The sequence below is a fragment of the Panthera uncia genome, chromosome F2 (genome assembly GCF_023721935.1).
Source record: "Panthera uncia isolate 11264 chromosome F2, Puncia_PCG_1.0, whole genome shotgun sequence".
Taxonomy (NCBI): domain Eukaryota; kingdom Metazoa; phylum Chordata; class Mammalia; order Carnivora; family Felidae; genus Panthera; species Panthera uncia.
Genome location: NC_064812.1, coordinates 8,707,455 through 8,731,125, shown reverse-complemented (window position 1 = coordinate 8,731,125; position 23,671 = coordinate 8,707,455).

Here is a 23,671-nt window from a genome sequence, read left to right as displayed (position 1 = left end):
CTTATGGGAGCGAACATTACACCCAAGCCCTAGAGCCAGCAAGGCCCTCTGTGGTCAATGCCCACCTATCTTTCCATTCTCTTCTCCCTGTACACTCCTTCCCCATTCCCAGCTCCCTTTTGTCCTCAAACATCCAATGCTCATCTTGTTTGTAAACTTTACATCCTCTGTTCCCTCTGCCCAGCACACTCTTCCCCCAGATTGTCACATCTCTACCTCTTTCTCATCATTCTGGTCACAACTCAAGTGACAGCTTCTCTCTCGTCTTCCCTGAACTTGATGCCTTTCAGTCATTCTCTTCTATATTCCCTTATGTTTTCTCTATCACAGCACTTAGTATCAGACATTTTCTTATTTAGTTAGGTAGATATTTATACCTGACTTTCCCTTCTGGGGGTAGGACTCTGTCTGTCTCTGATTCTTTTGTATCCCCAGTGTGAAGACGAGTGCCTGGCACATCGTACCCACTTAACAAATCTTTGTTGACTGGATACTTAAAGTAAGAGGAGAGCTATTATTCAATAACTACTCATGTGTATATAGAAAGATGGTATTTTTGCAAGAATCCACAGTTCAGATTCTACTCCACGCTACCTGTGTGGTTTGCCCAGGTTGCTTAACCTCTTTGAGCATAAAAACAGGAGGAGGAAAGGGTGGAAAGGCCACAGGAATTGAGAAGGTCAACGGTTTTTTGAATGCTGTTAGTTTTCTAATTTAATCTCTCCCATGGCTACTATGCAGTGAGTGCTTTTTTTTCCATTTTACAGAAAGCTAAAGCTCAGAGCTGCTAACTGAGTCACTAGAAGTCACACATAGGAAGCAGAAGGGCAGAACATGGCTCTGTACCCATCTAGTGCTTTCAGCAGAGCTCAGGCCTCCACTGCACCATGCCTCAATCTTATATTTGGCCTGTGGGACTGAGCACGTAAGCCAGCTTTCTGAGTTAGTTTGATTTTAGCCTCTCTTGGCCTTAGTTTCCCCATCTGCGAAATAAGTAGATGGTCTAGATGCTGCCCATGACCTGTGAGGACTCACGGGGCTGACACTGGTTCTCACGCCATTCTTGGAATGTCTGGTTGTTTTTCCAGAGTTACTCATGGCCGGGACACAAAACCAACAACTCAAGTACATGAGGTTGTTGGTGCATTTAAGTCTGAGGTCGAATGCTGGCCTTGGGTCCCTCTAACCAACCACAGATCTACCTCAAGCTCAAGGCAGGCTTGTCTTAACCAACATTTGTGGCCCTGGCATGGCTCATGAGTGATCTCATGGTGGATGATCAGTGGGGGAACCACAGGATTGGCTCAGATGGCTCCAGCACGTTGTCCAGCCATGAGAGAGAACTTACCTCTTCCAGAACTGCAGAAGGGCCTTAGACCATGGGTTTGCTATAAAGATGCAAAAAAGCCTGGAAAATGTTAGCTGTGAAGCATTATCAGCCAAACCTCAAGCCTGGCTATGGTTAGACTGAAAACATGGAAGGCAGCAAGAGGGGAGAAAAAAGGAATCTCATCATGGAATTGGAGCAGCAGTGACAAAGGAGATAATGGAAGGGGGTGCCAGGGCTGCTCTGCTCTTCACTCGAGTTCCTTATCTAGGCCTGATCTTGCCAATTCCGATTGATCTCAGACCCAATCTGTGGACTCCACGGATTGTAGCAGAGTCCAGAATCATGCAGAGTGATGCAGCAGAATGATTTTTTTAAAAGATACTAGTAGTTAGCACCAGGGTCCCTTCAATTCATTCATTTACTCATACTTGCAAAAATAGTTATGGACCCCTGTGATGTGCCCACACTTTTGGACTGAATGGATTTAACAATGAAGGTAAGTAAATCTCTGCCCTTCTCAAATTTATACTCTGATGGGAGACAGACAATTACAAACACATAAAATATGTAGAGTATTAGGTAGGGCGGATGCTTTGAATACAATGAAGATGGGTAAAGGGGGAGAGGAGGAGCCTTGGCCATTTTTGACAAGATGGTCCCAGAAGTATCTCTCAGAAGGGGACATTTTTAACACAGACGTTTGTTTGGAGAGTTTCTTTGATCAGCAGCTTGAGGTTGGTTCTGGGACCTTGTGGACCTTAGTGAGTAGAGATAAGGAATCAAGCATTAGAAATGAAGATGAATTCAGGGTTGATGGGTGGGGAGAAAACAGAAGAGAGAGACCACGCCATATGGCAGAGAAGCTAGTGACCCAGTAAGATGAGAGACAGGTGTAATTCTAGCTTATTTTGTTAGTATTACCATGAATAAACTTCCGTGCATGTCCTGGAGGCTTTCTGGTAAGTCTGCAAGACACAGATGCTGTGTGTGTGTGTGTGTGTGTGCGTGCGCGCGCGCGCACGCATGTGTATGGGCGTGTGTGTGTGAGAGTTGAGTCTAACTCTGAGTCTATCCCAGGACCATCTGCAGAGTGGAGAACAAAAATGCAGAGGTGGCAGAAGGTGGTGACAGCTGGGGGGGCCATCTGTGGTGGAGGCACAGTCTCTCTAAACCCCTGACTTTTTCTCCTAGGCAGAGGGAGTGCAGTGAGCATATCACCCCCTGTTCTCTCTGTGCCTTCACACATCCTGCCTGTGGAGGAAGACCTGGGCCCCCTCTGTATAGCCCTTGCCCTCTTCCTGTAGGAGCAGGTATCCCTTTTCTGCTCATCTGAGCCCAGGTCTCTCCATGTGGATCCCAAGTATAATTCCACCCCCAGAATCGGGTAGAATGACCCACTCAGCTAAATGTCAGTAATTGTTATCCTAGGGAAGCTTCCTAGAGCAACGTTTCAATGATCTACTGCCATATAACAAAGTATTCCAAACTCAGTGTCTTCAAACTACCATTTCATTTTCCTCACAATTTTATGGCTTAGGAGCATGAGAAGGGTTCAACGAGGTGGCTCATCTCTGATCCACATGGCATCCCCTGTGGCTGGAGGACCCACTTCCAAGATGGCTTCCAAGATGGCAGGGATGGCTGGAAGGCTGGGCTCGGGTGGGCACCTCTACTTCCCCATGCAGTCTCAGGGCCTCTCCAGTAGGCTACAAGAGACCACGGGGGATGCTTCCCATCCTTTTAAAGTTTAGACCCCAAACTGAGTGGTTTCTGCTGTACTCTTGGTCAAGATAGCGATGGAACCAGTCCAGATTCCAGGGGAGTAAGGATTGACTCTACCTTTCACTAAAAGATCATCAAGGAATTCCCAGCCATCTGTAATCTTCCAGAGGGTGTGCCTGAGCTCCAGGACACCCTAACATTTATTGAATACATACTATATGGCAGGTCCTGTGCTGAGCACTTCAAATGTAATAACTCCCTGAATCTTCATCCCAGCCCTCTGAGGAGTTGGAATTATTAGCTCATTTTAATTTGTAAAAAGTAGGGCTCAGAGAGATTCAATCACTTGCCGAATACCACACAGGGCAGAACCAGGATTAAAGCCCAGACTGCCTGACCCAGAGTCTATCCTAGTTAGATCCCCGTTTAGGGGTTAGCCAGGTAAAGGGGTTTATGAAAGAAGGTCAGATCAAGGATGTGTCTTCCTGGTCAAGAAAACAGAATGAACAATGTCCAGAACAAAAGAGAGGGAGTTGGAAAGACTCCAGGCACTTGCTTGGGTCAGGGGCAGAGTGTGGGAAGGCATGGGATGGAGGGCCAGGAGAGGATACACCCCAGAGGGCTCCGGACCCTGGGCTTTTGGAGCTTGGTCCTGCCTTGAGAGCAAAAACACAGTTTTACAGATTTAAGAGATTGCAATGGTCCGGTTTCTATTTTAGGCCAGTGTCTCTGGCAGACGGGAGAGGAAGAGGTGGGGGAGGAGGGCCACAGGGAGATCTGGGCGATGTTTGCTGCAAAGCGGGAGGTTAGATGCTCTGGCCTCTAGGAGCCACTTCCACTCCTGAGATGCGTTTTAGGAGTAAACAGGACCAGAAACGCGTGGTGCTGTGTTTCTTGTGCTTAGGAAAACAAAAGCAGATTTACAAGAGAAACTTCTGAACTTGTGCTTTGAAGCTTTGGGCCAAGCCCTAAGGACAAAAGAAAAAAAAAAAGCAAAACACCAAAAAACAAAGAACCAAAGCCATTCTCAGCAAATTCTACCCTTTCTGCCCATGTGCCTTCGGGCACGTCCCCTCACCCTTCTTCCCCCTAAATCTCTTCCCACCAGGCAGGCCACAGGGAAGGGAGTGGGTACCGGTTCTAACAAGGGCACATCTGTAGCTCCTTAGTGAGACGTGGGTGGCAACCAGGCTACCGGGTTTCTTCTGAAGGGAGGTCCAGGGAGGAGCCCCGGGAAGCACACTTGGGCAGAGGTGGGGTTTGAAACTTCGGAGATGGGCAAGCATTGCAGCCTTAGCCCCTAAGAGGCCTCATGGGCTATGCAACCTGTCTCAGGCAGACTTGGGCTGCAATTCTGAGCCTGCACGTCTAGAGCGGTACGAAGCTGGAAACAAGCTAAGTGTCCAATGATAGGGGATTTCTCACGTAAATCACGGTACGTCTGTACACAGGATGTCACGCAGCTGTTTAAACCAGGCCCTCACAGGATCCTAAAGGCACAAAAATATTTAGCTTAAAATATCAAACAAAAGGTGAATAAATGAAAGTGGCATGATTTCCATTTCTAAATATACATACGTATGGAAAAAATACTGCAATTTACTCAATATGACAGCAGTGCTTATCTCCGGGAGTGACTCTATAGGTACCTTTGACTTTCTTCTTTAAAAAGCCTAGCTGATAAACAAATCATATTTTATAAAGTATATAAATAAATTTACACACACGCGCACACGCACACACGCACGCCTACAGGGATACACACACGTCCAAGTTGGAATTAAAAATAGCCAGCTTTCTTCCATCTGTCAGGCATTTGGCCAGATCCTTTATAAAGGTTCCATTCTAATTCTCATAAAAGCCCTTCTGGTCAGTTATTAGTAATTCTCACAGAGGAAGACCCTGGAAGGTTAGGTAGCTTGTTCAAAGATACCCCACAAGTGAACGGCGAAGTCTGGTTTCACACTGAGTCTTCTCCCTCCAGGCCCAGGGCGCCCTGAGCCCCAGTGCCCTCCCCGCACCCCGGAAACCTGCCGCAGCTGGGGTTGGGGTGAGTTGTTTTGGAAACCAGTCTGGGCTGTTTTTCCTGTGGAAGGTCACGTTGAGCTCACTTTTGACAAACACCAGGTTCCCACTGATCTGGCAGCTTTCTCTGGGGCAGAATTTGCTGAGACTCATAGAAAAGAAGGAAAAAAGAAGAAAACAGATGGTTTATCTAACCCAGATCTCAAAGAGCGAAGACAGGCAGCATTGTACCCAGGCAAGGCGTGTAGGCTGGGGACAATGGGGACCGGGCGCCCCCTGGGCAAGTCGGCCCACGCAGAGCCAAAGATGCCCCTGTAGTCTGCAAGGCAAATGAACTGGGTGCCATCCCAGCCAGGGGCTGCCAGCCAAGCCAGGCAAGGGGGCCGTCCTCGGTTCCCCTCATCCCAAGGAAGGTGCCAAGGTTCTCTGGGTAACTCAGGGAGTCGGAGGTTGAGGTTTCCCTCAGATGGCCTGCCCAATCTTCATTTTATGGAACGGGGAAACTAAATCCCAGAGAGGAGAAGGACCAGCCCAGAGACTCCCAAGGACCTAGTGCCTGAGTGCCACAGAAGCCAGCACCCTGCGCCTTGACCCAAAGAGCAGACATGCTAACTCTGCACCAGTCACAGGGCGACGGTGGGCTAAGAACACAAACTCACCACTGCATGGAGGCCACACACCCATGTGCAAGCACTGTGTCCCCACTTAGCAGAAGGGGAAACTCAGTGCTAAGTGATTTACCAGCTTGCTTCAAGACTGCCTAAGCAGGAATATTTGAAGTCTACCCTCCTATCTGGACACACGCAGATGTGTAAGTAGAAACAGCCCTAAATTCAGAGCCAGGCGTCAGGTCTTTAGGGCCTTTTCCTCCAACAACCAGCCTAGAGACCTCCATTCTCTGAGACCATCAAACCGTAGGCTGTAGGGCTGGCCCTGCCATCCCAATGGTTTGCAAAAACTCAGATTGATCTTCAGGTGTCCCATATTTCAGATTAATTTCAGAAATTAATTAATTAGTTAAATGAATGAAATTAATTCATTTAATTATACATTTAACCACAATCCATCCATTCATGTCTATCCATCATCCATATGGATCCAACCATCCACCTACCTTTCTATCCATTCTTCCACCCATCTATCCATCTATCCATCCACCTATCCATCTTTCCGTCCATTCTTCCATCCATGCTTCCATCCATCCATCAACCCATCCATCCATTCATCTATCCGTCTACCCACGAACCCACCCATGTATTCATTTTCTCGATTCAGTCATCTTTTTGTCTTATTTCTTGTTTTCTTAACGCTTTCTTTCCCTTTTCTCCTTTTCTCTTTGCTCTCTCTCTTTCACTTTCCATTCCCCCTTTCCTTCCTATAAATACTTACCTGAACACAGGCCAAACACTATTAACACAGCTAACAGGAGACCACAGCTAAATGGGGACCCATTTTGCCCCCAAACTTCCCAGAACTTGTTGAGAGAGTTCGAAGTGTATCCAAATAATTATACTACATGTAGGACATGTATATTTTATGTGTAAAATCTACAACTGCCATTTGAACTGTATAGAAAAAAAATGTTATAGGAATGAGAGAGGGAGACAGAGAGAGAGAGAGAGAGAGAGAGAGAGAGAGAGTGAGAGACCTCTGATTGAGGGTTCAGGGAAACCCACAAGGAAGAGAACATCTGAGTTGGGAAGACCTAAGAGCATTCAAAACAGCAGGGATGGTGGCTAAAGAGCCATCACCTGGTCTGAAACTCTGCCTTTGATTCCAGTGTAGAATCTCTGCCCTCCATCATTGGTCCACGGACGGTCAGGGACATGGACCACAGCAGGCTTATCCCCAGCTGTGCCCAGTGCCCAGCATGCTTCTGGACAGTTGAATGGGCCATTCACCTTTCCCATCCCCTCTACTCCCACCTGCTTTTCTCCCAGAGGTAGAGCCTGCATGGGCTGTGTGCTCAGATTCTAAAGTCAGTCCTTAGGGTGCTTAGGGTGCTCAGAGTCCTTAGGGTGCTCAGATTCTAAAGCCAGTCCATGAGTATGGCAAAGGCCTTCCCACCTTTCTCCTTACCACTGATATAACCCACCCATCCCTCCTTCTGTTGTCCATTAACTCATCCCACATCACATCAGCTCTGCTCGGCAGCCCTGGAAGCTCCCTTGACCTGGAGGGTGAAGTCACCTCTGTCTTGACACGCTTCTCATTTAGCATCAAGCTCTGCTTCTGCTATTTGTCTCGTGTGACCTGAGCCCAGCCGCCTTTGCCACAATAGCCCAACAGGCTCCTAACTGGACTCCCTGCCTCTGACACTCTCTGCCATGCTCCTGTAGCCCCGATTGGAAACATTCTAGGAAGATCTGACCGCCTCTGTCCTGTAGTGCCGTGTAAGTGGTTCCCACAGCCCTTCGAAGGGTCATAAGGATTTGAGGGATCTGGATCCTCAGCAGGCTTCTGCACCTGCCAGGCTGAACTCACAACCCCACAGACATGCAGTGGTTTTTCCCACCCCTGGTTCACCTGCTTACTTCTGTCTAGAAAGCCATGCCCCTTTGTCGGCCTCTCGGAAATCTACCTTTCCCATCTCAGCTTTCTCCCCCCGCAGGCTCCCACCCACCTCTGGCTCCACATCTCACGCCGCCCTGAAGCGGAGGGACCCGTCGCCTCCGTATTCCCATAATCCCTTGGGTGTGCCTCCATTACAATCCTGTGGCACAGCGCTGAGCTCAACTATTTTCTTGTATATTATCTTTGGGGTCATGAATGTGCTGACCGCCATGGCCCCAGCTCCTTCCAGTGTCTGGCCCTGGGAGAAGCACGGTCAGTGCTGTTTCCAGCAAGAGTGCAACAGTGTTAAGGAAGAACCACACTCTGTCGCTTCCAATCCCGTCTCTGCTCCCTACTGGCTGCGACATTTGGAGCGTGGGGTTTAATTTATCCGCACCTCTGTTTACTCACATGTAAAATGGAGCTAAAGGAAGCACAGCTGTGTTTTGTTTTGCAGTGAAGATTAATGAATGAACATGTGTGAAAGTCCTTAAATGGCACCCAGTACACACAGAGAGCTCAGAAATGCTGGATTGCATTGCCAAGGTGTGCGTTCCTTCCTTGGCCCCAAATCTGAGTCCCCGCTACGCCTCTACCTAGTGACCAGACTCCTTTTCATCTTCAATGTGCCCCTTAGAATCTGTCCGTGGCCTTCCCAGGGGTGCTCTCCCTGTCCGTGGCATAGATTGCCCTAGTCTGCCCGACGGGGAAGCTGCACATGGACATTTTATGATCTCTCACAGCCCTGCAGTGGCCAGGACCCCGGCTTGTCTCCTTGCTCGCCCTCGGGTACCGCCGTGAGCACAGACCTGGCCCATGGGTGGGTCGCTTTACCCAGATGCTAGTGCGGGATTCGGCAGAGCGGGGAGAACAGCCGGGCTGGTGCAGAGCAAAGGGGGCATTCGTACTGCTTCATCACAGAGATGTCTGTGTCTCGTCTGTGACTTGGAAGCCGAACACAGAACTGGGAACAACTTTGAGACCACCTAGCCCACCAGAGCGCGGCATCACTCTGCCGAGGCAAGAACCCACGACCATCTCCAGACGTTCCAGACGGTCTTGGCAGGAAAGGACGCCAGGCGGGGGACACTGTCTGACTCTGAGAACCTCCCAAGTGTTCGGAGCTGCAGGGAAGAAGGTCACATTCCTGCTGGCTGGTCCTCTGCTGAATCGAGCCGAGAGTCGTGCCGAGGAGTGATTCCTCCAGCCCCGCCACAGCTCAGCTGTCCTTCTCCACGCTCTGTGGATGGACTGCAAACCCAGTAGCGGCTGGCTTCCCATAACCTTGGCCCACACGCTGCTGGGCTGAGTCATGCCGCGATGGCCTGGGCCCTGCCTCCCACCACGTCCACTTGCCCATCCCTGGAGAATTGGCCCTGATGACTGATTCAGGGGTTTTGGCAAGACGCGCGTGGGGAGCTGGGGCCCACCCCAGCCGCCACTCGGACACGGGCACAGCAGGCAGGTTTAGGAGGGTGTGAGGCCAGACAGATGGCCACACTGTGGGTGCTTTAGACCAGGCCCCTCTGGGGGTGGAGAAAGGGCTGAACCGCCCCGAAGGTCTTGGGTTCAAGTCCAGCTCTGTTGATTACCACCCACATGTTATGGGCTGACCTGTGTCTTCCCCAAAACTCATATGCTGAAGTCCTTGACTCCCGGGACTTCAGAATGTGGCTGCATTTGGAGACGGGCTCTTTAAAGAGGTGATTAAGGTAAAATGAGGTCCATAGGGTGGGCCCTGATCCAATGTGACTCATGTCCTTACCAGAAGAGGAGATCAGGTCACAGATACACACAGAGGGAAAACCACGCGAAGACACGGCAAAGCCCAGGAGACTGACCTCAAGCAAACCAGTCCTGCTCACAACCTGATCTCAGACTTCTGGCTCCAGAAACGTGAGAAAAGAAACGTGTTTAAGCCTCCTGGGTTGTGGTGCTTTTTCATGGCAGTGTAAGACACTGTGCGACCTCCCCGAGCCTCCCTTTCCTCAGCTGGTGCCACAGGGTTGTGGTGAGAACGGAGTGAGCCTTGAACTTAAAAGTGCCCGGACCATGGGAGATTCCCCCAGAATCTGGGATATGAGTGAAAGACCAGTGTCCTTTACCTTGTGCCCAGGACTGCCCCTGACTGCCGCCCGGCTTCGTCCCATCACGCACCCTCCCCTTCCGTCAGCTGGGGCCAGGCCAGAATCCCCACGGAGCCAGGCTTTTACTCCTACTCCTCCTTTGAGCCTCTCCGGGAAGTTTCTGTATCACGCATGCTCCAACGAGGGAGAAAGAGTCACCATAAGTGTTCTGGAAATAAGGGGTTCTATTGATCGCACGTGGGATTTTATTTATGAAATTTCAGGCATGAAAGCCTACACACACACACACACACACACACACACGAGTCCTGAACTGGGCCATGCAGACTTGGGAGGAACGAGAGGGCAGGGGGAGTCCAAGAATAGTCGCTGCTGAGTCGGCCAGGTTTCGACAATGACCCTGCTGCCTGATATGACACCCTGGTCTCGGCAGTTAGCATTCTGGGACTTCGTCATCCCCACTGAATTCAGGGTGCCCATTTGCTGGGGCAGCCCCGTTGTGAGCACTGGCCTGCAGAAGATGTCTACATCAGAGTCTCCCCAAAAGCTTGGAGAAGGGGGCGTCTCCTGGACCTCCTGGGGATACAACTTGGGCCAAGTGAGCAGATGTGTATATTTATATTAAAAAAAAAAAAATTCCAGGTGAGTCTGGGTGGCTCAGTTGGTTAAGCATCTGACCTTAGCTCAGGTAATGATCTCACGGTTCGTGAGTTCACGCCCCGCATCGGGCTCTCTGTTGGCAGCATAGAGCCCACTTCTGATCCTCTGTCTCTCTCTCTCTCTCTCTCTTCCCCTCCCCTGCTCTCTCTCTCTCTCAAAATAAATAAACATTGAAAATCAAAACCATCACAGCAATTCAATCTCCCAAAGTCCATTATGGAACGCCAAGAAAGTTCTGGTAGGTCAACTTCATTCCATATTGGCCACCTTTGGGTCCAGGTTTCAGTGGCTCTAACACACTGACCGTTAGAACCATTCCCAGCTGTTTGAGCTGAAACACCAAACCCAGAATCTCCGGATCGTGAGCTCCTGTCAATAAATGAGGCTTGACCCACCATCATCTTCCTTTCACCCTGGTCCAACATCCTTACGAATCATTTAAACGCACGGGACTCAAGGGCCTATGGATATAAACCAGCCAAACTTTGTAGGTGGCGGGTTATATTTCCTAGTGCTGCTGGAAATTGCATCTGGCGATACATCTGGATGGGTGTATCGTGGGGGTCGGTGGGGTCACACATCCTGGCTGCACGGAGAACAACATTCTAGACACGTGAAGTCCTGCTATATTCTCAGTTCTCCCCAGCTCTGGATGGGGAATGTGGGTGTCTGCCGTGGGTGGGATTGTCCATCTGAGCTGGATGCTCGGGACCGAGGGCTGGGAGCCATCACCCACCCCGTAAAGCACATCCACCCGTTCTCCCTGTCTCCTGGGGACAGTCCACCGAAGATGAAGCTCGAATGGCCACACCCCTCTCGGCGTAGGCTGGGGCAGCCGGTCTGCAGAGCAACCTAATGCTGCTTAATGAAAGAAAGCAAAGCAAATATATGTGCTGTGGCCCGCAGCCCCACTCCTGGGTGTAAGCCCTGAGACGTTTCCCCGAGGGCCACGCGTGGGAAATGTGGGAAGATGTTCACCCAGGATCCGCTCGCACTGATGAGGGGCTGGGGGCCAGCTTCTGTCCACCTGGGGGACGTGGGGGGGCCAAATGTTGGCGACGCACGCCATAGAGTCTGGGTGGCGGTTAGAAACGACAGACAGGTGTGCCCGGGGCAACAGGGAGGGAACTCGCTGCCCGAGTGGAAGGAAGGACGGGACAGAGGAAGAGGCCCGCAGCCAGCGCCGCCGATGTGAATCGAAGTCAGATGCACGCACTACGCTCCCTTCCTACAAGTGAATGCACGTGTTCAAGGGCACGTTCAAGGGCGTGCTGGAGACGCTGCCCGTGGCCGTGAGGGTGAGGGGCGGGGTGGGGCTGGGCGGATGGGGAACAAGACGGACCAGGAGGGAAGTTTTGGAAGCACTGATGATAGTGAGCCCTGTGCAATTAGTTACGCTCGTGATGTCCCCGGCGTCATGCCCCGCGTTCATAGACGTCACTGGGGGGTGTTGAATGGTGACTGCCGAGAAGCCGGGTCCAGGTCCTGACCCCAGAGCCTGGGCCGGGACCTTGCTTGGGAAAGGAGTCCTTCAGAGATGCAAGTAAGTGAAAGGTCTTGAGATGAGATCCTCCCGGATTCTTTGGGTGACCCCGGATCCAATGACAAGTGTCCTCGCAGAGACGCACGGAGAGAAGAGAGGCCACGTGAACGTCGAGGCACACAGGGAGGTGACGCAGCCACAGGCCGCGGGACACCTGGGGCCACCGGGAGCCAGAAGAGGCAAGGAAGCGTTCTCCCCTAGAATCGTCGGAGAGACTGCGGCCGATACCTAGATTTCCGATTTCTGACCTCCAGGTAGGAGAGCATAAGCACCGGTGGATGCCAGCTGTCCAGGCTCTGGTAACGTTTCAGGCAGAGCCAGCACGGGAACACGTCGCTGCGCTCCATTCTCGCCCCCGCCAACGGGACACATCCTCGGCCCATTTTGCAGATGGGGAGTAAGAGGCTCAGGGAATGCAAACAGCTCTTCCAAGGTGAAATGCTGGCAGGGGCTGAAGCCAGCTCAGGCCCGCTTGGGCCCACCGCCCGCGCTTGTTTACTCGGCCGTGTTGTTTCTCAAAGCAGGCTCTGCAGAAACCCTCCCTCGGACTTACCAGGAAGTGTTTGTTTAAAAGCAAATCTGCAGCGTTTTCCAGACCCGCTGGCTGACTCAGAACCTCTGGGTTGCAGTCCTGGGAATCTGTACGTTTTGGAAGTGAATTCCACGCATCGTTACTTTTGAGCACATCCAGACCACACTGGGCTGCATCTGAGGCCGGCCAGATGCCCAGAAGCTCAAGAACGAAGGCCGACGGGCCCATCACTGGCCTGGCCGAGCCCCCGCCCGCCCCCCGGCACAGATGCTGGGGTGTCTCCTGGCCCAGGCTGGCTTTGAACCTGCTCCTCTGAGGCTCCCTCCACAGGCGTTTCGAAAAGCCTCAGTGCCAAGGACGAGGGTAACACGAGGCTCCCGTCCACACCCGGGTTTCTCGCTGCTCCCCGGCCTGGAACCCTGCGCCCTTCCTGCAGACCGCGTCCCGTTCCCAGCACAGCCTCCACAGCTCAGCGTGCGCCCAGCCTTTCCACCAAGCCCGCCCGGGGCTCCAGACCACGCTCTCCTTTCCTCCTCAAACACGCAAGAGCCTTGGAGCTTTGAGTGCCCTTCCCTCAGAGCGGCAAAAACGTGGGTAAGCGCCCTGGCACTCTGGGGTCCCAGCCGACTTTGACCTCAATTTCTGCTTCAGTAAAATGAAGTCAGCACCTGCTTCATCCCGTGGTTCTGAGGTCATGAATGAAACCATGGGAGGACTGGGGCACCTGGGTGGCTCCGTCGGTTGAGCATCTGACTCTCGGTTTCGGCTCAGATCGTGACCCCATAGGTTCGTGGGTTCGAGACCCACCTCGGGCTCTGCTCTAGCAGCACGGAGCCTGCCTGGACTTATCTCTCTCTCCCTCACTCTGCCCCTCCCCGACTCATGCTGTTTCTGTCTCTCTCCACATAAACAAATAAATAAACTTAAACAACAAAACAAAACAAAAACCATGGGAAGATTAAAGCAACAGTGAGAGATGGCTCCATCACCTACTAGAATGGCCCAAATCCGGCACGTTGACGAAACCAAATGCAGACAAGGATACGGAGCGAGAGGAGCAGCCCTCATCCCCTGATGGTGGAGATCCAAAATGGTGCGGCCACTTTGGAAGACAATTTGGTGATGTCTTAAAAAATTAAACATACCCTTGGGGCGCCTGGGTGGCTCAGTCGGTCGAGTGTCCGACTTCGGCTCGGGTCATGATCTCGCAGTCTGTGGGTTCGAGCCCCGCATCGGGCTCTGTGCTGACAGCTCAGAGCCTGGGGCCTGCTTCCGATTCTGTGTCTCCCTCTCTCTCTGCTCCTCCACCTCTCTCTCTCTCAAGAATAAATAAACATTAAAAATACATAAATAAATAAGTAAACATACTCTTACCATATGATCCAACAGCTGCACCCTTTGGTATTTACCCAAAGGGGTTGAAAACCTATGGCCACACAAAAGCCTGCACACAGATATTTATTGCAGCCTTATCCCTAGCTGCCAAAGTTGGAAGCAACCATGACGGCCTTCCGTAGGTGGATGGATAAATAAACCGTAGTATATACAGGAAGTGGAATATTATTCAGCACTAAAAAGGGAACGAGCTATCAAGGCATAAGGAGACACGGAGGAAACTTCAGAACACGTTACCAAGCACAAGAGGTCAATCTGAAAAGGCTAGATACTGCACGATTCCAATTCTAGAACACCCTGAAAAAGGCGAAACGATGGAGAGAGTAAAAAAAAAAAAGTCAGTGGTGGCCAAGGGTTGGCGTGAGGGGAGATGGATGAACGGAGCACAGAGGATTTGTAGGGAAGTGAGAATACTCTATGACATTTTAATGGATGCCATTGTGTGTCTGTCCACACCTACAGAGTGCACAGCACCAAGAATGAATCCTCATGTACCCGTGGGCGTTGGGTGATCACGATGAGTCAATGTACGTTCATCCCTAGTTAAAAAAAAGTGCCATGTTGGTGGGTGACATTGATCATGAGGGTAGATATGCCTGTATATGGCCGCTGGGCATAAGGCAAATCTCTGAGCCTTTCAACTTCATTTTGAACCTCAAACTAAAAGAATTAAGTCTTAAAAAACAAACAAAAAAACATGGGGAAGGGTTGGGCGAGCAGCCAGCGCAGAGAATTAACCCACGCCACCAACTTTCACAGGAATCTGGAACACAGAGAGGTGCACGCTTTCTTTAAGAGCCACTAAAGTCCCATGAGGTAGATGACGCGGTCTTCTTCTAAGAGGCGAGGGAGGTTTATTCGCATAACTCACATCTACGGAGTCACCACTGCACGCGAAGCACGGGGTCAGCTCAGAGGGGGCGCAGGGATGGAGAGGCGTGGTCGGTTCTGGGACGGTGTCCCTGCTGCCTCCCATCCAGCCGGGAATCCCAGGTCCAGGGCAACAGGGGTGAAAGCTGGACACAGAGGCAGAGTCCCAGCTGGGTCCCCCACGGCAGAGGGAAGGGCCAGGCCCCACAGTTAGGCTCTGAGGCCGGACCACGTACCAGAACCGCATCGCAGAGGTACAACGCCCTCCTCCCGCCCCCACCGCCCTGCACGCGGGGACAACAGTGGCAGGAGAAGCCGCGAGGATGAATCTCACAGACAGGCGGAGCCAAAGAAACCAAACGCGGAAAGAGCACGAACAGGTGTGCAGAACAGATGAAGTGAGTCCACGGTGACGGAGTCATCGTTGTGATTTTCAGAGGTGGGCATCACCACGGGGAACCTTCCTATCCTGATCCGGGTGAGGGTCCCAACCCCAGCCCTGCTGAGGAGGAGACCCAGGGGTGGCTCAGGGTGACCCAGGCGGGGACCCAGGCGGGGGCTCTGTGATAAAGAGCAAAAATCGTATTCATCCCAGCCATTTATTCAGCATCCGCCACATGCTAAACAGTGATTCGGTCTCCGGTCACGGCCCTAGGAGGTCGATGGGATCGGCACCCCCATTTTACAGACAGGAAAACTGAGGCTCAGAAGTGACGTGGCTTTCCCAAGATCTGCCACCTGGTACGTAACAAAGACCGGCCTGACCCCAGCACCCTCGCCTTTCCCCTCTACCTTCCCAGGTGAGAAGTGAGGGGTCCTGGGGGTCGCCACCTCTTTCCAAGGCTGACACCAGACGTGGTCTCCTGCCCAGGTCAGTCACTGCTCTAGAACCAAGTAGTGAGCAGGGGAGCCAATCAGGGGCTGCCCATGACTCCAGCCTCCCGGAGCAGACCTAGATGTTTCCACTGGGCATGAGGGACCGTTATCTCGACCCCTTGGAATCTAAGCAGACCTGGAGTCCAGGGTCATCCTTCAAGGGTTCTTCCATTCTTGCTCGGGCCCCGGGAAGAGAGCAGAGCCCCACCCGGGCCACCGAGCAAGCATGGAGGGCAGGGGGGGGAGGCGGGGCGCCCCCACCTCCCCCTCCTCTGCCTTCCGAACCAGGTTGCCTCTGCTTCCCAGGTGGGGGTGTGCTGTGTGTGTCTGAGTAGCCCCCAGACACACGTTGCCTGCATTCGTGGGACAAACAAATGACAAATAGGCTGGGAACAGGTCTGGGGCTTCCTGGGCGCCTGGTCCTGAGAGCGTCTGGAATCTTCTGTGCATCTGGTTCTGGTCAAGGCGGCCTTACTGTTTGGCACAGGAATGCTCCCAAGTGGCCTCTGCTCTTGAACCCCCTCCTCCAGTCCCTCTTTGGAATTTATTTGCAGCTCTGGGAGGTCTGCTGGAGAAAGTTTCTAGAAGCCGTGCTCAGGCTAAGAGACGACACGCAACCAGCTGGAGGCAGGGACCCCGGGAGAGGTGGAAGCAGAGGCCTCTGGGGAGGAGGCTTGAGCTAAACACGGCCCCATCCGCCTTTCCTGTCCTCAGCCACAGACCTCTTCAGCACCTCCTGTGTGTCAGGTCTGGATGCGGGACCTTGTCCAGACCCCGGGCTTCCCACACTGAGGCCACATGACAGTATGTGTCACAGCTGAGGGTTCTAGCGAGCGCTTACCATGCGCTAAGCTTGTCGGACGCACCCTGACGCAGCACTGACTCTGGCCCACGAATGGTTCAGGGCGTCTATACCCCTCTCGTCCCAGCTTTAGAGGCAAAGAAACCAGCCCACAGAGAGGTTACGTGACTTCTCCGAAGCCACACAGCAGATGAATGGGCAGACCGCAGGAGGCAGGATCCGGCCCTGGCCTGCGCGTCCGCCACACGGGGGGTGGCATCGGCCGCGGCGACAAGTAATGGTGAGGCCCGAATCCCAGACGAACTCGGTCGCGAGTTGCAGGTCGCCGGAGGGCCCCTCAGGAGGGGGACGGGATGAGGTGGAGCCTGAAGCTCGCGCACTGGGGAAACCGAGGCACAGCACGCTGGAGACAGGGAACGGAGAGGTCTGACATCCACGGAAGGGAGTGGGAACGCGGGAGCTGGAAGGAGGACGTCCGAGGCCGCGTCCCCACCCTCCTTCCCGAGTGAAAAGTCACAAGCGCGCGAGACGCAGAGCGCATGCGCCGGCCTCGAATCTGGGCTCTGTTACTTGTTTGCTGATCTTTTAGCGCTCTGTGCCTCAGTTTCTCCAAATGTAAAGAGGCGCGAAATCAGCACACCTACCCTCCCTGCTAGGCCCTCAGAGCAGAGCTCAGCGAACGGAAAATGCTTCGTGCGCGACGATTGAGTTAAAACCTCACGGCGTATTTTACGGAGACGCATACGCACAGATAACACGAGTTCAAGGGTGCAGACCCTGGCTGGTGGGGGCGGGGTGGGGGAGAGGTGTGGAGCGCAGGGGTGAGTAGGAGAGAGGAGACAATGCTAAGTACAGATGGGGCCCCGCGTGGCCCTGGCAGTTTGCCGTGAACCTTCCACAGCACCCGTACAAATAAAGTACCAAGGAGGATGGAAAGAAATACCCCTGCGTGACGTCCCCGGGCCTCATGCCTGCGAAAAGGCAGGATGTCGCCTTCACCCCACCCCACACACTCCTGCTGTCACCTGGACCTGCCAGGACACTGCCCTGCCGGGCCCCCACCTTTCAATTACTCCCTGGCTGCCTCTCAGCAAAGAGTTTCTGAAGATCTACTAAGCACCGCACACTCTTCCGGCTCTTTGGGGAGCACGGGGTGGCCAGAGAGACACATGGGTCCTTTGTCTCCTCCTCCAAGTGTCCTCCCTTCCCTCCCTTCCTCCCTCCCTCCCTTCCCCCCTTCCTTCCTTCCTTCCTCCCTCCCTTCTTCCCTTCCTCCCTCCCTCTTCCCTCCTCCCTTCCCTCCCTCCTTCCTTCCTCCCTCTCTCCCTCCCTCCCTTTCCTCCCTCCATTCCTACTTCCTTCCTTCTTTCTTTCCTTCTTTCTTCCCTCCTTCCCTCCCTCCTCCTTCCTTCCTTCCTTCTTCCCTCCTTTCCCTCCCTCCTTCTTCCTTTCTTCCTCCCTCCCTCTTCCTTCCTTCCTTCCTTCCTTCCTCCCTCCCTCCCTCCCTTCCTTCTGTCCTCCCTCCCTCCCTCCCTTTCCTCCCTCCCTCCCCCTCCCTTCCTTCCTTCTTTCTTCCTTCCTTCTTTCCTTCCTTCCTCCTTCCCTCCCTCTTCCTTCCTTCCTTCCTTCCTCCCTCCCTCCCTGCCTCCTCCTTCCTTCCTTCCTTCCTTTCTTCCTTCCTTCCTTCCTCCCTCCCTCCCTTTCCTCCCTCCCTCCCTCCCCCTCCCTTCCTTCCTTCTTCCTTCCTTCCTTCCTCCCTCCCTCCCTCCCTCCCTCCCTCCCTCCCTTCTTCCTTCCTTCCTTCCTTCCTTCCTTCCTTCCTTCCTTCCTTCATCAAACCCATACATCCCTCACCACCTCTCCATCTGCTCATGTGCTCATGTGACCTCTCACCCACAGTAGGCCTCAGGCACGTGCTGTGCCGGAGTCTGTGCGGCTGCTGGGGACACAGCACAGAGGAAGATGTGGGTCTGCTGTGGCCCTCGGACCTCACAGTCTGTGAGACCAACCAGGGCCTGTGTTGGCAGAGTGGTTGGGGAAGGAGACATGGGTGTGGAAAACAGACATGTAGAGCCCAGCCCGGGAAAGCCTGGGAGCCGGAATGTTTCAGACAGGGGTTTCATCTCCCCACGCATGCATCCGTCTGTCCATCCGCCTGTCCATCTACCGTACTCATTCATTTCTGTGTTGACTCATCTCCTCGTTCAACACGTGAGGCAACTTGGTCTACTTGAAAAAAGAACTTGTTTCGAAGCCACACGGGTCTGAGTTCTGATCCCAGTTTTCCCCTGCTAAGCTAGCTGAGTGGCCGCGGCCAGGCCTCAGTTTCCTCATCTGCAAAAGGGGACAATGACAGTGAGATGTCAGCTGCGAGGATGAACCGAGATGGGGATTCGGCGAGGTAGCAAGTGTCGCTGGGACGTGACGGATGCGTCACAAGCGGCAGCTGGCGTCCCCGTCACCACCGGCCAGTCGTTTAGAGTTTGTCCGGCTCGTGTGTGGGAAGTGCCTGGCCCCCATTCGCCGAGGGTGAACCCAGGCACATACCCAGGCTGCCCCGTGAGATCGTTCGAGATGCTGAATCCCTGGAACAGGATGGACGTAGGACGACCCGATCATACCGGCCTCGGCCGCGGCCCATTCTGACTCCTCAGACCGCGGGTGGCCACACCTCACCGCCTCCTTCAGGGCCCCTGATGACCCTGTAGGTTAGGCGCTAACTCAATCCTATTTCTTTAAACAAGGGAAACCGAGGTACAGAGATGTGGCCGGTTGCCCAAGGCCCCCCCGGGAAGTGGCAGAACCGTGGTGGTACCTCAGGGGTCTTGCTTCCTAACCCGCCACTCGGCCTGAGTCACCGTGTCACCGCTCTCCAGGTGTCACTGGGGCTGAAGAACGGCCACTTGCAGCGGGGCCGGCCGGGCCACTGGGGGCTTCGCCAGCAGGCGCAAGGGACCAGCACGGTGTCGTGCTTCGGGGTCATCAGTTCCATCTGCTTGTCGCGGTCTCGGGGTTCCGCGTGGCTCCCATCAGAGAACACCGACAGGAGCTGGCAGGTCAAGCTTGCTCTCTTGGAAGTGCCCCGTCCGGACTCTGCCTTGTCACGGTTCAGAGACTGTGGTCCCAGCCCCAGGCCTGACCCTGGCTTGGTGCGTGCCCTGAAATCACCTAGCATCTCTGAGTTTCCACTCCGTCTCCCTTACGGTCATGAGAGATCTCATGGCACAGGGCCAACGGTGTCCATCGGGGGTTCGCTGAACCTAGATTAGTACCCAACACCTTTGGTGATTTCTTTAAAGACACCTGCTGACAGTGCTTACTTTATGGGACTTACATTTTTTAAGTTTACTTATTTATTTTGAGAGAGACAGAGAGACAGAGTGGGGGGGAGGGGCCGAGAGAGAGGGAGACACAGAATCCGAAGCAGGCTCCAGACTCCGAGCTGTCAGCCCAGAGCCCGACGCGGGGCTCGAACTCACAGACCGCGAGATCGTGACCTGAGCCGAAGTCAGAAGCTTAACCGACTGAGCCACCCAGGTGCCTCATGGGGCTTATTTTTAAGAGGAACAAGTAAGTTCATGAGAAGGGAAACAAAGCCTGGCATTTACTGGGCAGTCTCTACGTATTATACCCCCCACTTGGCCACTTTACGTGCATGACTTTTGGAAAGCTCCATAGAGCAATTAGGATGTACTTGACACTAAGGAATAAAATAGCTAACTACCCTCGAGTGTAAATCGCTGAATCGGCCCCTGTAACAGGAAGTCTGGAGGTAGCTGTTCCAGGTTTGGTTCAGTAACACTACGAAATCCCAAAGACCCAAGCTCTTCTCTTTTCTGCTCCGCCAGCCTCGGCACGTTGGCTTTTCATCCTCAAGCTTGTGCCTCATGTAGTCGATATGACTGCTTCAGCTCCAGCCATCAACTTTGCACACAAGTTAGGAAGAAAATGAGTAGACAATTGTTTTTTTTTCTCCTCCCAAGGGATGCCATCCCTTCTAGGAGCCCCCAGCAGATTTCTCTCTATGTCTCACTGGCCAGAATCGGGTGAGAGGCCCAGTCCGAGGCCGACAAATGGAGAGACCGTCAGAGTCACCGTTGGGGTCACGAACTCCCTCGCGCAAACCTACACCACTGCCGAGCAGCCGTGCGTGCTCCCGTATTCCCTTCGTAGGCTGCAGGAAAAGAAAAAGAGAGGAAGTAACTGCTGAGGGAAAACACAGGGCAGGGAGTCCCCTTGGAGCCCAGAGATGGGACCTCGTTGGGGCGTGAGAGGAAGACCAAGGAAGCCAGCGTGGTTGAGGGTAGTACAGGCAGAGTGGAAAGAGGAGTGTGCAGGGAGGGCTCGGACAGCCCGCCGGGACTGGGGATTCCACGTGAGTCGACGGGCAGGCTCGGGGAAGCTCCAGCCAGGAGGGATCTTGGTTGAGTTTTCCAACGTTCGCTCTGATGACCTTGGGGAATGGTAGAGGACGTTTGGGGGGCCAGAAGGGAGGCTGTTGCTTACATCCACACGGGGCATGAGGGAGCTCCACGGGGGTAGACAGGGCCCCGAGGGAGACCCCTGCCGTGAGTGGCAATATCCAGCAGGAGGGAGGCTGGCCACCCAAACCCACCAGGGATAGAACAAGGGCCCAGACACGGGGAGACGGTGCCGGCACCAGAAGGCTTCTGGCTGATGAGAGGCAAAGGAAACTCCCGTAAGTTGGCGAAACCGTGGTTTTCGTTTGTCGTGGAGGGAGGGCGAGAGCCTGAGCCCCAGGGCTGAGTTCATTTGTAAATTCCTATCATTTCTAGATGGCTGCACTCAAAGCCATCCGCAGCCAGGGAGAGAAGAGTGAATGATGGCAAATGAAAACCAGAGGCAGGAACAGCCTGAAGAAATGGGAGGGAGTTCGCTTCCCCCGCTGGGAGCACGTTCAGAGGTCCCCCCAGCCTGCCCGCCAGGGTAACTGTATCTCTGCCTCCTCCTGGCATCCCCCCTACCCCGCCCTGCGATCCCCGCCCCCCAACTTTCGTGAAATACCTTGGCAGGATGGCCCCGGCTCCTTCCGTGAGAATTTACAGCCCCAGTGTGAAATCATAGCCCTGTAACTTTCCCTTTAAGAGCTGTCAGAGCTGGAGAGGCTGGCCAAGCTTGGGCTGGAGGTGGGGACAGAGGGAAGAAAGGAAAAAAAGAGAGAGAGAGAGAGAGGCAGGAAAAGTTTCTTCAGAGGAAAATGCAGGGTTTGTCCTTAACTCTGACGTCAGATCTTGCTTTAATAACCCCCCCCCCCCCCCCCCCCCCCCCCCCCCGGCCGCCCCCCCCCCCCGCCCCCCCATGCTCGCCCACCCCCCCCCCCCCCCCCCCGCCCCAGGCCTGTGGGAAGAGACATATCTCGTACTCCTGATGGGCCAGGCCAGTCTCTCGGCCCAGCTCCCCCGAGAGGCGGCCGGATCCTCTGGGCTGCTCGGTAGATGCCTTTGCCCCTGACTCCCAGGCATGAGGTGGTTCCTGCCCTGGACGCTGGTGGCAGTGACAGCAGCAGCCGCGGGCAGCGCCTTGGCCACGGTGAGTCCTGCTTGGAGGGGCTCATACAGGGGACCCAGATCCCTTCTCCAGCCGGTTCTGCGGCATGGCGGGCCAGATCAAGAGGGGCTGGAAGTGTGGGGCCAAGGAGGTGCCCACATAGAGGCCAGGGGGAGAGCTGGGGCTGCACGGGGTCGGCTGATCCCCTCACGCTTGGGGTCGGGGAAGCGGGGAAGAGGCAGCCCCTGGGGGGGCGGGACAAAGCAAACAGGCGATCTACGCCTTTCTTTCCCACCTGAAACGCAGCAGGAAAGGGGCACTTGGTGGAGCGGGGCGTCGGGGGCCCGGACTCCCGTGCCAGCCCTGCCCAGGGCTGGCCGTGTGACCTTGGGCCAGTCACTCTTCCCTGAGCGGCGCGAAGCGAGGAAGTTGGCAGGCGATTCGTGAAGTCTCGGGTTTGGAACATGAGTCTCCAAATGCTGGAGATACTGCAAGGAAAGGAGTCGGAAAACACCGAGAGAATTTGGAAAGGGAAATGCCAGCTTTCAACAAAAGCGCCTCTCTTGAGCAAACATTGCTTTGGGCGATTTCTAACCCCAGCCGCTGGCGCCTTGGGCTGGCACAGCCATCGATAGCTTAGGAAGCGTGCACGGTGGGGCCCTGCGCATGAAGCCTGCTGCGGGGGGGGGGGGGTGGATCCTGAGGGTTCTCTCCCCTCCTCTCTCCACCCCAGGGCAACCCAAAGGGAAGGGAGGAGGGGTCTGCACCTTCAAGAAGCCAGGGGAGTAAGACACGTGGCAGAACACAGCCAGCCTGCTGGCTTTAAGGTGTACAGGCAGGTCCCGGGCAGGCAGGAGGTGGGCTTCTGGAAAGAGCTTCCGAATCCAAGATCCCACAGCCCGGGCCGGAGCTTGCTGCAGGCAGTAAAGCCGAGAGACAGAGGGAAGGCAGCAAGAAAGGCTTCATTACCTGCTCACAGGGACACCTTCTTTTGCGACCAGCATCCCCATCTGTGGATGAGGGAGCTGAGGCTCGGGGGTAAAGCTAGTCGCCCACCAGTTCAAAGACGCTGGTTCCGATTCACCCAGATCTGAGGCTGAGAGCTGGCGGCCGGCCACTGCCCCGGTGCCTCTGGAGCTGGGTGACCAATGGTCCCCCAAGCGCCGTATGGCTGAGGAGGGCAGGGAGTGTATCTGTGTGATTTGTTGTGAAATCCTTTGAACCTTCATGGTGCCCCCCCCCCCCCATAGTTGGTGCCAAGCCTTGCTACAAAACCCAGATACTAACTTCATTTTCTTAAAGAAAGAGAGGTGCCTGGGTGGTGGCTCATTGGTTGAGCGTCCGACTTCGGCTCAGGTCCCGATCTCACGGTTTGCGGGTTCGAGCCCCGCGTCGGGTTCTGGGCTGACAGCTCAGAGCCTGGGGCCTGCTTCCAATTCTGTGTCTCCCTCTCTCTCTCTCTGCCCCTCCCCTGCTTGTTCTCTCTCTCCCTCTCAAATAAAGTAAAATAAAATAAAAAATAAACTTTAAACATTTTTTAAATAAATAGAACAAAGAAATGGAGGCTTAGAGCAAGTGAGGGACTTTCCCAGGGTCTCCCAACTAGTAAGTGGCCAGGGCTCAGATTTTCAGATCTTCCCTTGCAAAGCCTGCTCTTTCTTCCAGAGCTTTCCTAGCTCAGGAGGGAAACCGAGCATTCCCTATAGGCTGGGGGAACCACAAGGGGCCAGATCGGCCTTCCTTCGGGGTTGCTGTGGCTGGGAGGACA